Genomic DNA, 8,572 nt, shown 5'->3' with positions numbered 1-8,572 from the left:
ATCCATTGAGTGAGCGTGCTGAGCACCACTTTTCTACCAGAAGTACACAGGTGCACTCAGACCCATGAGAGTCCAGTTCTCCCAAGAGGATCTCCCCTGTTGGCACTGATCTTGAAGGAGTTAACTTCTTTGGGCCTCAGTTTCTTTATCTCTTGGACTAGAATCTAGTTCCCACAGAGTTTTTTGGCCTCAGCACTGTTGAAATCTTGGAGTAGGGGTGTCTGGGTGGCTCAGTCAGTTAAGCATCTGACTCTTGATTTCAGCTTAGGTCATGATATCAAGGTTCACAGGATCAGGCCTTCTTGGAATTCTCTCTCTCTGCTCCTCCCCTAGTGGAGTGTGCGCCTGGGCACTCTCTCTTTCTGCCTTTCAAATAAATTTAAATAAAAACCAGAAATCTTGGACTAGATAGTTCTTTGTGTTGCGAGCTGTCCTTTGCATTGTGGGGCATCCCTGCCCTCTGCCCGCTAGATAGCAATAACATCCCTCCACCCCCACCCCCGTCAGTCATGACAACCAGTATTGTCTCAAGACGTTGTCCCTTTGAATGACCAAATATCTATTTCTTATATATCACAGTACTGTAGTCCATCCTGTGGTCCTTGAACGTGGATCCCCCTCCTCACAAGAACGCTAACAGTTAAAAGATGCTGAACTACTGAAATCTCTACAGTCATTGATAGCTGTTCATTCTATCCTTACATCGTATGCAGCTGTCTCCCAGGGCAAGGCCAGTCAGGTTTGCAGGCTTCTGTGTGATCTGGTCAGGTTCCAAAAACAGGAGTGACCTCAGCAATGTCAGGCTTCACCCCTTCTGGTGTAATCGAGCTCAGACCATTTCTTTTGCTCTGAGCCTCTCTCGAGGTTTCAGTGTAATATTGGATTTCCCTCATTATAGGACCCATTTATTCGTTTCCTTACTGCCTTTTCTTTTTCGCTCTTATACCCAAACTTTTCCACCTTTGGAAGGGATATTAGGTTCAGCCACTGCGCTGATCCGGATCACAGGCTGCAGTACTGGTCTAACAAGCTTGTCCCCCTCAGTCCCCTTCTGTTCAGATAAGGTCAGGTCAAAAGGATGCAGAACTAGCAGTTTATCTTTATCACCAGGCAATACGGCTGCATTCACCCTTAGCCCTGATTTTGCAGATGGGGTGAAGCATATCCTGCCCCATCAGGCCCCTAAGAATTCTGACATAAAGGTTAAACACAGGGTTACAGTTTCTCAGTTAGGAATCATCCCAGCTTCCAGACCTTGTAGTTGCAGCCCTGGTCTCGTGATGGGGGGGATAAAGCAGAGGCGACTTGGGGAAGAAAAGACAAGCACCTTCCTCTTCAGAGGAAGCCAGCCCTTCGTATTTCTGCATGGTCCACCACCCCCCCCACCCCCCCCCACTGCTGATTTAGATGGCCAGTGTTTTCATTGCCCATTCCAGTTCTCTATAAAAGTAGTTCTCTAAGGAGCATCCGGGTGGCTCAGTCGGCTAAGTGTCTGGCTCTTGATTTCAGCTCAGGCTCATGATCCTAGGGTCGTGAGATCGAGCCCCACATCAAGCTCTGCACTGACAATGTGGAGCTTGGGATTCTCTCCCTCTTGCTGTGTCCCTCCCCTGCTTATGCGCTCTCTCTCTTTCAAAACAAACATTAAGAAAAAGTATTTTTCTAAGCTATTTCTCTCTGCCTGTTGTTGGACATTATCAGCTCTGCAGTGAATTTCCCGGTCTGAAGAAATGACAGCTGGCTGTGTAATATCTTCTGTTGTGGTTTTCTGTATCACTCTGAGTGTTTGCATCTACCACCAGGCCAGCAAAGTCCAGTCCAGCGTCAGTATCTCTTCCTGTCAGGACCCATTTGTACCCCCAGGGCTACCACATGAGTCAGTTCCCAGCCATGTTCAGGCCCTTCCCATCAGGGGCTCTGCCATATGGCTGCCTGTGGTCTGTGTCTCTCTTGTTGACAGGCAGGACAGTTGATACTGACATTTTGTGCCTCAGAGGGTGCAAGAGATTCTAGATTCAGCCCATCTCTGCACTGCTGCAGTACCCCTATATGCACTCATTTTGTGGGCCCAAGTGGCCATCTCTAGGGAGCACATGGAGGTAGCTGCATGTTGAACCTGCTCATCTTCCAAACCAGGGGGGCATGTCTTCTGATAGGTATGGACATGTCCAACATTAATACACTTCTAAAATTCATAATTATGGGGGCATGTCGGTGGCTCAGTTGGTCAAGAATCCAACTCTCAATTTTGGCTCAGGTCATGATCTCATGGTTCGTGGAATCAAGCCCGGCGTCGGGCTCTGCACTGACAGCATGGGGCCTGCTTGGCATTCTCTCTCTCCCAATCTCTCTCTGCCCCTACCCCACATGTGCTCGCTCGCTCTCCTCTCTCTCTCTCTCTCTCTCTCTCTCTCTCTCTCAAAAGGAATACCCATAATTATTTCCATAGGGCTGTGCCCTATATGGGCATTCCTTTAATGGACCAGGATTCCGTTACCCTCCTGCCTGACCATATGGTTGGATATTGGCCACTGCCCATGAGTCAGTAAAAACCCCCACACAGGGTTTCTTAACATTGTTCAGTACTTCCGTCACTGTTAGGAAGACAGCATGCCGTTCACACCGAGCTGGTCGGTTTTTATATTCTTCTGTCAGTGGTGGCCTTCCAAACAGGATGTTGTCCATTCGCCGTGGAACTGCTGTCCTGTTGTTCTGTAGAGAGCTGCTGATAGGGCTCCATCCACTTGATAGTGGGTCCAGCAGCTCCTCAGGCAGTCCCGGAGTCAGTCCTGTGGGGGGTGGGAAAGAGATCTCCTGCTCCTAGAACATCCTCCCTTACTCCCCAGGAACTGCCACCCCCAGGAGGGGGCTTCTCCAGCATCATCCTAGACATGGCATTTCAGGGTTCAAGACCATTTTCTGTCTTTCAGTCTTAGGGGTAGCTTCAGTTAATGACTCACAACAGCACAGTTGTAAATGCCCTTCAAAGGGAAACACTCTTGGGCAGAGTTCCCACAGTGAGCACCAGGCGTGCTCACCCGTTCCCGCCCAGGCCCCATCAGAGGCCGCACAGAAGGCCACTACACCGAGAATTGTTCCTTACGGTGCATTCATCCAGATGGTTGGCCAGAGAGGCTCACACAACTCTGGGAAGCCCTTAGGTTTACCCGTCTATTAAAGGCTGTCGCAAAGGATTCAAATCAACAGCCAGTGGAAGAAGTGTGCAGGGTGAGGTCTGGGGAAAGCACGGAGCTTCAGGTGGGGCACTCTCCTGACATCTCCTTGTGGTCTACCCAGAGCTCTCCTGACCCTGTCCTTTTGGCTGTTTATGGAGGCTCATCACATAGTCATCACTGACTAAGTCATTGGCTGAGTCAACCTCCATAAGGTCTCTGGTGGTGAAGGTAAGGGTTTGAGGGGGACTAAGGATCTCTGGGTCCGCCCGGCAGCAGCCCCTGCCTTTGAGCTCATTAACATAACAGAAAACACCTTAATCACTGTGTGTATTTAGGAAATCCCAGGGGTTTGGGGAGCTGTGAGCCAGGAACTGCATCAAGACCCGGTAAGTATTTCTTATAAACCACAGTGTCGTACCCTGGAGGGCAGCATTGCCCCCACGGACTTACTAGGTATCTGTCTCCAATTCCCATCTCCTCTTAAGCCTGAAGCCTAGTCATGTGGTCCAAGAAGATAAAGTATTTAGGAGACTGAGGAAGGGGAAGTTACGACTTGGTGTGAGGAGTGGTGAACATTAGACATGTATACTTGTACTCATGAGCTTAATGTTTCCAACGGGACACAAATCCCCACGTAGTGAATTCACAGCCCAAGCGTGTACAGTAATCTCCATGACACTGTGACATTTACGTGCTAGGCATAGTTACATTTATTTAGGAAATTGGAACATACAAGAAACTTTAGCTTTTTGAGCTGTTATGGTTTGATTTTGTATCCAGATGCTGTTAATATTTTATTTCCAAGATTTAGAAAAAAATGGATTTGGAATCAGGAAACCAGGGGGTTTTAGTTCTAGCCGTCCTTGGGGTCCTATGAATTCTTTGCAACAAAGTATACAGGAGAGACAAGGTTTATTCCTCCTGTTTTCCCCTTGGAGCTGGGTAAGTGTGTTACATGAGATGCACACATCTGTGCTTTAGTTGTCCCAACCCCGGGAATAAAGGGAAAATGTGCAGGTAATGTGCAGGCACAAGCTAGACACTCCCAGCCAGTTTTATTGTGAACAAATTTATGAAATATCCTTTATTTTTATGTCTTTTCTAAAAGCTAAATGTAGGGGCGCCTGGGTGGCTCAGTCAGTTGGGCATCCAACTTCGGCTCAGGTCATGATCTGGCGGTTCGTGAGTTTGAGCCCCGCGTTGGGCTCTGTGCTGACAGCTTGGAGCCTGGAGCCTGCTTCGGATTCTGTGTCTCCCTCTCTCTGTCACTCACACTCTGTCTCTCTCTCTCTCTCTGTCAAAAATAAAGCTTAAAAAAATTTTTTTTAAATAATTAAAAAAAAAAGCTAAATGTAGACTATGATTCGTAACTAACCCTGGGTTCATGGAGTGATTCGGATTTATTAGTTAGTGGTCACAAATGCTCTTCAGCCTAGTAGCTAACCCATACTCCCTGCCCCCTCCCCCCCCGTTGTAAATATCAAATCAACTGGTTTTGTTTGTAGCTGTGATAGATAATTGTGCAATCTTGTGCTAGAGAAGTACTTACGTTATTATTCAGTTTCTCCTAGGGAAAGCATTGGATTTAGTTTTGTTTTTTAATGAGAAATTCTTACGGTGGGTATGAGTTCCTCAGGGCCATTTTTGAGTAGCAAAAAATGGTTTTTAACCTGCCTCCTCATTGGGCCCTGCATCTGGATGACCCGTTCACACAGGCACCCCTTTGGAGGGAGGAGGCTGAGCAGAGTTGACCTCTTCTTCCAATTAGGCTGGAAGAGTGTGACCTTACTGTAGCCAGAGGAGCCAGGTGGCAGAGGGCCCAGCGAGGGGGTTGAGCGAACTCGGTTCCGCCCTGGCAGGCTGTCCAGAGATGCTATGGAATGCTGAACTAGCAGATAGTGACCTGGAATATGTTTGTTTGGGGCATATGATTCAAGTACCCTCTTTTCTCTCCCTAAGAAAACCCTTAGCGAAATCTTTCTTGTTCACTAATCTTTTGTACAGATAGAATCAAGGAAGGAACCCCCAGAGGTGCTGGCTGCTTTCTGGGGTCTCTGAGAAAGCACCCAGGTCCGACATCAGGGGGCACACAGATGGAACAGCCTGCTAGGCTGGCTGTGCTGAAGTACTGGTTGCTGCTTGTCTGGTACCTAGAACTGGCATGCACTTTATTAAATGCTTTGCTGTATATATCGTTTCTCTTTATGCTTTCAGTAGCCCTATGAGAACCAGCTTTCTTGTAGGAATGCGGAAAGGGAGGCTTCAGAGCGCCCTCTGTACCTGACTCACAGGCGTCTGGCTTGGACGACTGGGTCTGGCTTCTGCCAGAGCTTATCAAATTTCACATTCCTTGTTTGGGATTGCTAAATTGTGCAATTCTCTTCTTCACAAAGGCTGCTGTCTGAGGATTTTTAAGAAATGAACTTAGAAAAAAATCAGTTTAGGAGGATATAAACAGAAGCTCCAGAATTCTGAAAACTGGAATGTTTTATTTCGTTTTGTTTTTAAGCAGTGCAAGAGGTGAAGGAAGTAACTGCCACATACTTATATTCATCTCACCTCAGGAGCTTGTTCCTCCCACTCCGGCCATAAGTTCCTGCTCACACATCACAGTCCCACCTCTTCTTGAAATTTGAGCTACTTCTCCAAGTCCTGGCCAGAAATAGTTGGGACATCTGTGCTCACATCATCTTTATTTGTTACTGCCACGTTAGCATTTTTTTCCTTCCTTCCTTGTGTTGGAATGAGTTGATCTTTCTTTGTTATATTTTTTAACAGCTTTATTGAGGCAATTCACATCCCATACAGTTCACCCTTTTAAAATCTGTGATTCAGTAATTTTTAGTATCTTTAGACTTGTACAACCATCACCACAGTCAATTTTAGAACATTTTCATCACCCCAGAAACATACCCTTTGCTCATTAACAGTTACTCCCCACTTTCCCACTCTTGCCCTCGCCCCAGCCCCAGGCACTCTGTGGTCTTTCTGTGTCTATAGATTTGCCCCTCTGGATACTTCATACAAATGGGATCAGGCAGTATACAGTCTTATGTGACTGAGTTTTCACTTAGCATGGCATTTTCGTGGTTCATATATGTCACAGCATGATGTATCAGTACTTCTCTTGGCTGAATGATATTCCACCGTATGGATGGACCACATTTTATTTATCCATTCATCATCTGATGGACATTTGGGTGCTTTCCACTTTTTCACTATTAATGGATAGTGCTACTACCAACATTTGTTCCCAAATGTTTCTGTGTTCTGTGCCAACATATGTGTTCATTTCTCTTGAATCTATATCTTGGAGTGGAATTGCTACATAAGTGAGTCTAATTTTTTGAAGAATGGCCAGACTGCTTCCCTGAGCAGCCGTACCATTCGACATCGCCACCAGCAGTGTGGGAAAGGCTACTTTCCCTGCCTCCTTGTTAATACCATCTGCTATTTGTTTGTCTTTTTGATTCTAGCCATCCCAGGGAATGTGAAAGGGTCTCTCATTGTAGTTTTCGTTTTCATTTCCTCGATGGCTTCTCATCAAATTTTAAATTGTTTTAGGTTAGAAATATTTATATCATTTTTATCTCCTGAAACACCCATAGTACTTTCCAATATTTGCTCATAATAAATATTTAAATTTATGAGCCTATTTTTTAAAGTTTCAATAAAGGGGGAGGTGGTCCCTAAATTTTTTTTTTTTTTTACCTCTGTTGAAAGTGTGCTTTGTCCATATTATTAGCATTTTGCTCTGTTACCCTCATACTTGTATCTTGTGGTGTCACAGATGCACATGTGCTTTCTGTCTTGTGCCTTCATTGCAAACTCTATGAACCAAATGACCTCATGAATGTTCTTTGGACTGTTGTTTGTGTTCAAATTGTTACTGAATTGTTGAGCTTGTCCTTAGGGACAGGTGGGTGTTCTGTTTCTGCTAAATGCTGATAACCTACCCAAAGAAATAAAGAGCATTAGGGGCTTCATTTTACACTTTATCTCCAAGACTCACCACTTGAAAACTCCTAAAATAGTTTTGTCTGATGCTTGCCTGTTGTCCATATTGTTACCGTTTATTCTTTGGGGTCCCCGCATAGGTAGCTCCCATCTGTATTTATTCTTCATCTGAGGAACTCTGTGAAATGTTAGCCTGGTAAATCGAGAAAGGTCATCACAGAAGCTCCATCATCTTCGTTATAAGGCATACTTAAGATACTTCGAAATAAAAGAATGTATAATAGATGCTTCTAAGGTTCTAAAGAAGACATCAAACCTGTCCAAATTTTAAAGGAACTCTATTCAAATTTAGCGCTAATTAAGTAAATGTTGGCTGATACACATATGTATCTCTAATATATCATGCTAGGAAGATGTGTTTTAATAATGCTGGCATATTGTTGTGTGCTAAATTAACCTTTTGAGCAAAGCAGTTATTTATTAGCAATTCTTTATGTAACTACAACACAAAAAGACTTTCTGTAGTGAGTTTACTATAAAACCATTTATCTTGGGGCACCTGGGTGGTTCATTGGATTCAGTGTCCGACTTCGGCTCAGGTCATGATCTTGCAGTTCATGGGTTCGAGCCCCACATCGGTCTCTGTGCTGACAGCTCAGAGCCTGGAGTCTGCTTCAGATTCTGTGTCTCCCTCTCTCTCTGCCCCTCCCCCACTCATTCTCTCCCTCTCTCTCGCTCTCTCACTCTTTCTCTGACTCTCTGTCTCTCTCTCAAAAATAATAAACGTTAAAAAAAAAATTGATCCCAGTTAAAATGGAAGACATTGTTTTGGACAGTTGCTGAAATCTGCTAAAATATGGACTGTGATGAGATAATTTGGTGGTTTTTAGTTATCCAAATGCAGATTTTGTTGCCTTGGTGCTCTGAGAGAAAACAAAGACCAGTTGATTCCATGAAACTACATGTCTTAGATCCTTAGTAGAATGGCTTCTTTTGAAAACCAAAAGTATCCTCTGTTGCTCTAAATGGTAGGGCCAAAGAGATGGATATCGTGGTGGTAAGATTTCACACACAAGTGTGAAGGTTTTTCTGGAGGCCAGGTTGAAGAAAACAACTGACTCCTAAAGGAATGACTGCCCATTACATGAGTGTCACTTGGCGAGTCTCAACACTGTCCTCCTAGTGATTCAAAGCAGAGGGCCTGTAGTTCTCAGCTTCTACTGCTATTGTTTTCATCACTCTTAGAACAGTTACTTTTACTTGAGATGGCATACTTTGTTCTCAGCTTGATAATACTGTTATGTTGAAAGTTAAGGGTTTTTTTTACATTTTATTTTATGTATTTTGAGAAGAGAGATTGTGTGCGCAAGCACTGGAGGGGGGGGGGAGAGAGAGAGAGAGAGAGAGAGAGAGAGAGAGAGAGAGAATGAATATGAATG

General features: G+C 44.8%; 1 protein-coding gene across 6 annotated transcripts in view; it reads left to right on the top strand.

Annotated features, from left to right (window-relative positions):
- Window positions 1-8,572, top strand: part of CENPP (centromere protein P) — a 232,621-nt gene that overhangs the window by 85,036 nt on the left and 139,013 nt on the right. The gene's annotated exons all lie outside the window — the stretch shown is intronic.

Source organism: Neofelis nebulosa, chromosome 12 (assembly GCF_028018385.1).
Source record: "Neofelis nebulosa isolate mNeoNeb1 chromosome 12, mNeoNeb1.pri, whole genome shotgun sequence".
Lineage (NCBI taxonomy): Eukaryota > Metazoa > Chordata > Mammalia > Carnivora > Felidae > Neofelis > Neofelis nebulosa.
The sequence above is the reverse complement of the archived record's forward strand: the minus strand, read 5'-3'. Positions and strand labels throughout refer to the sequence as shown.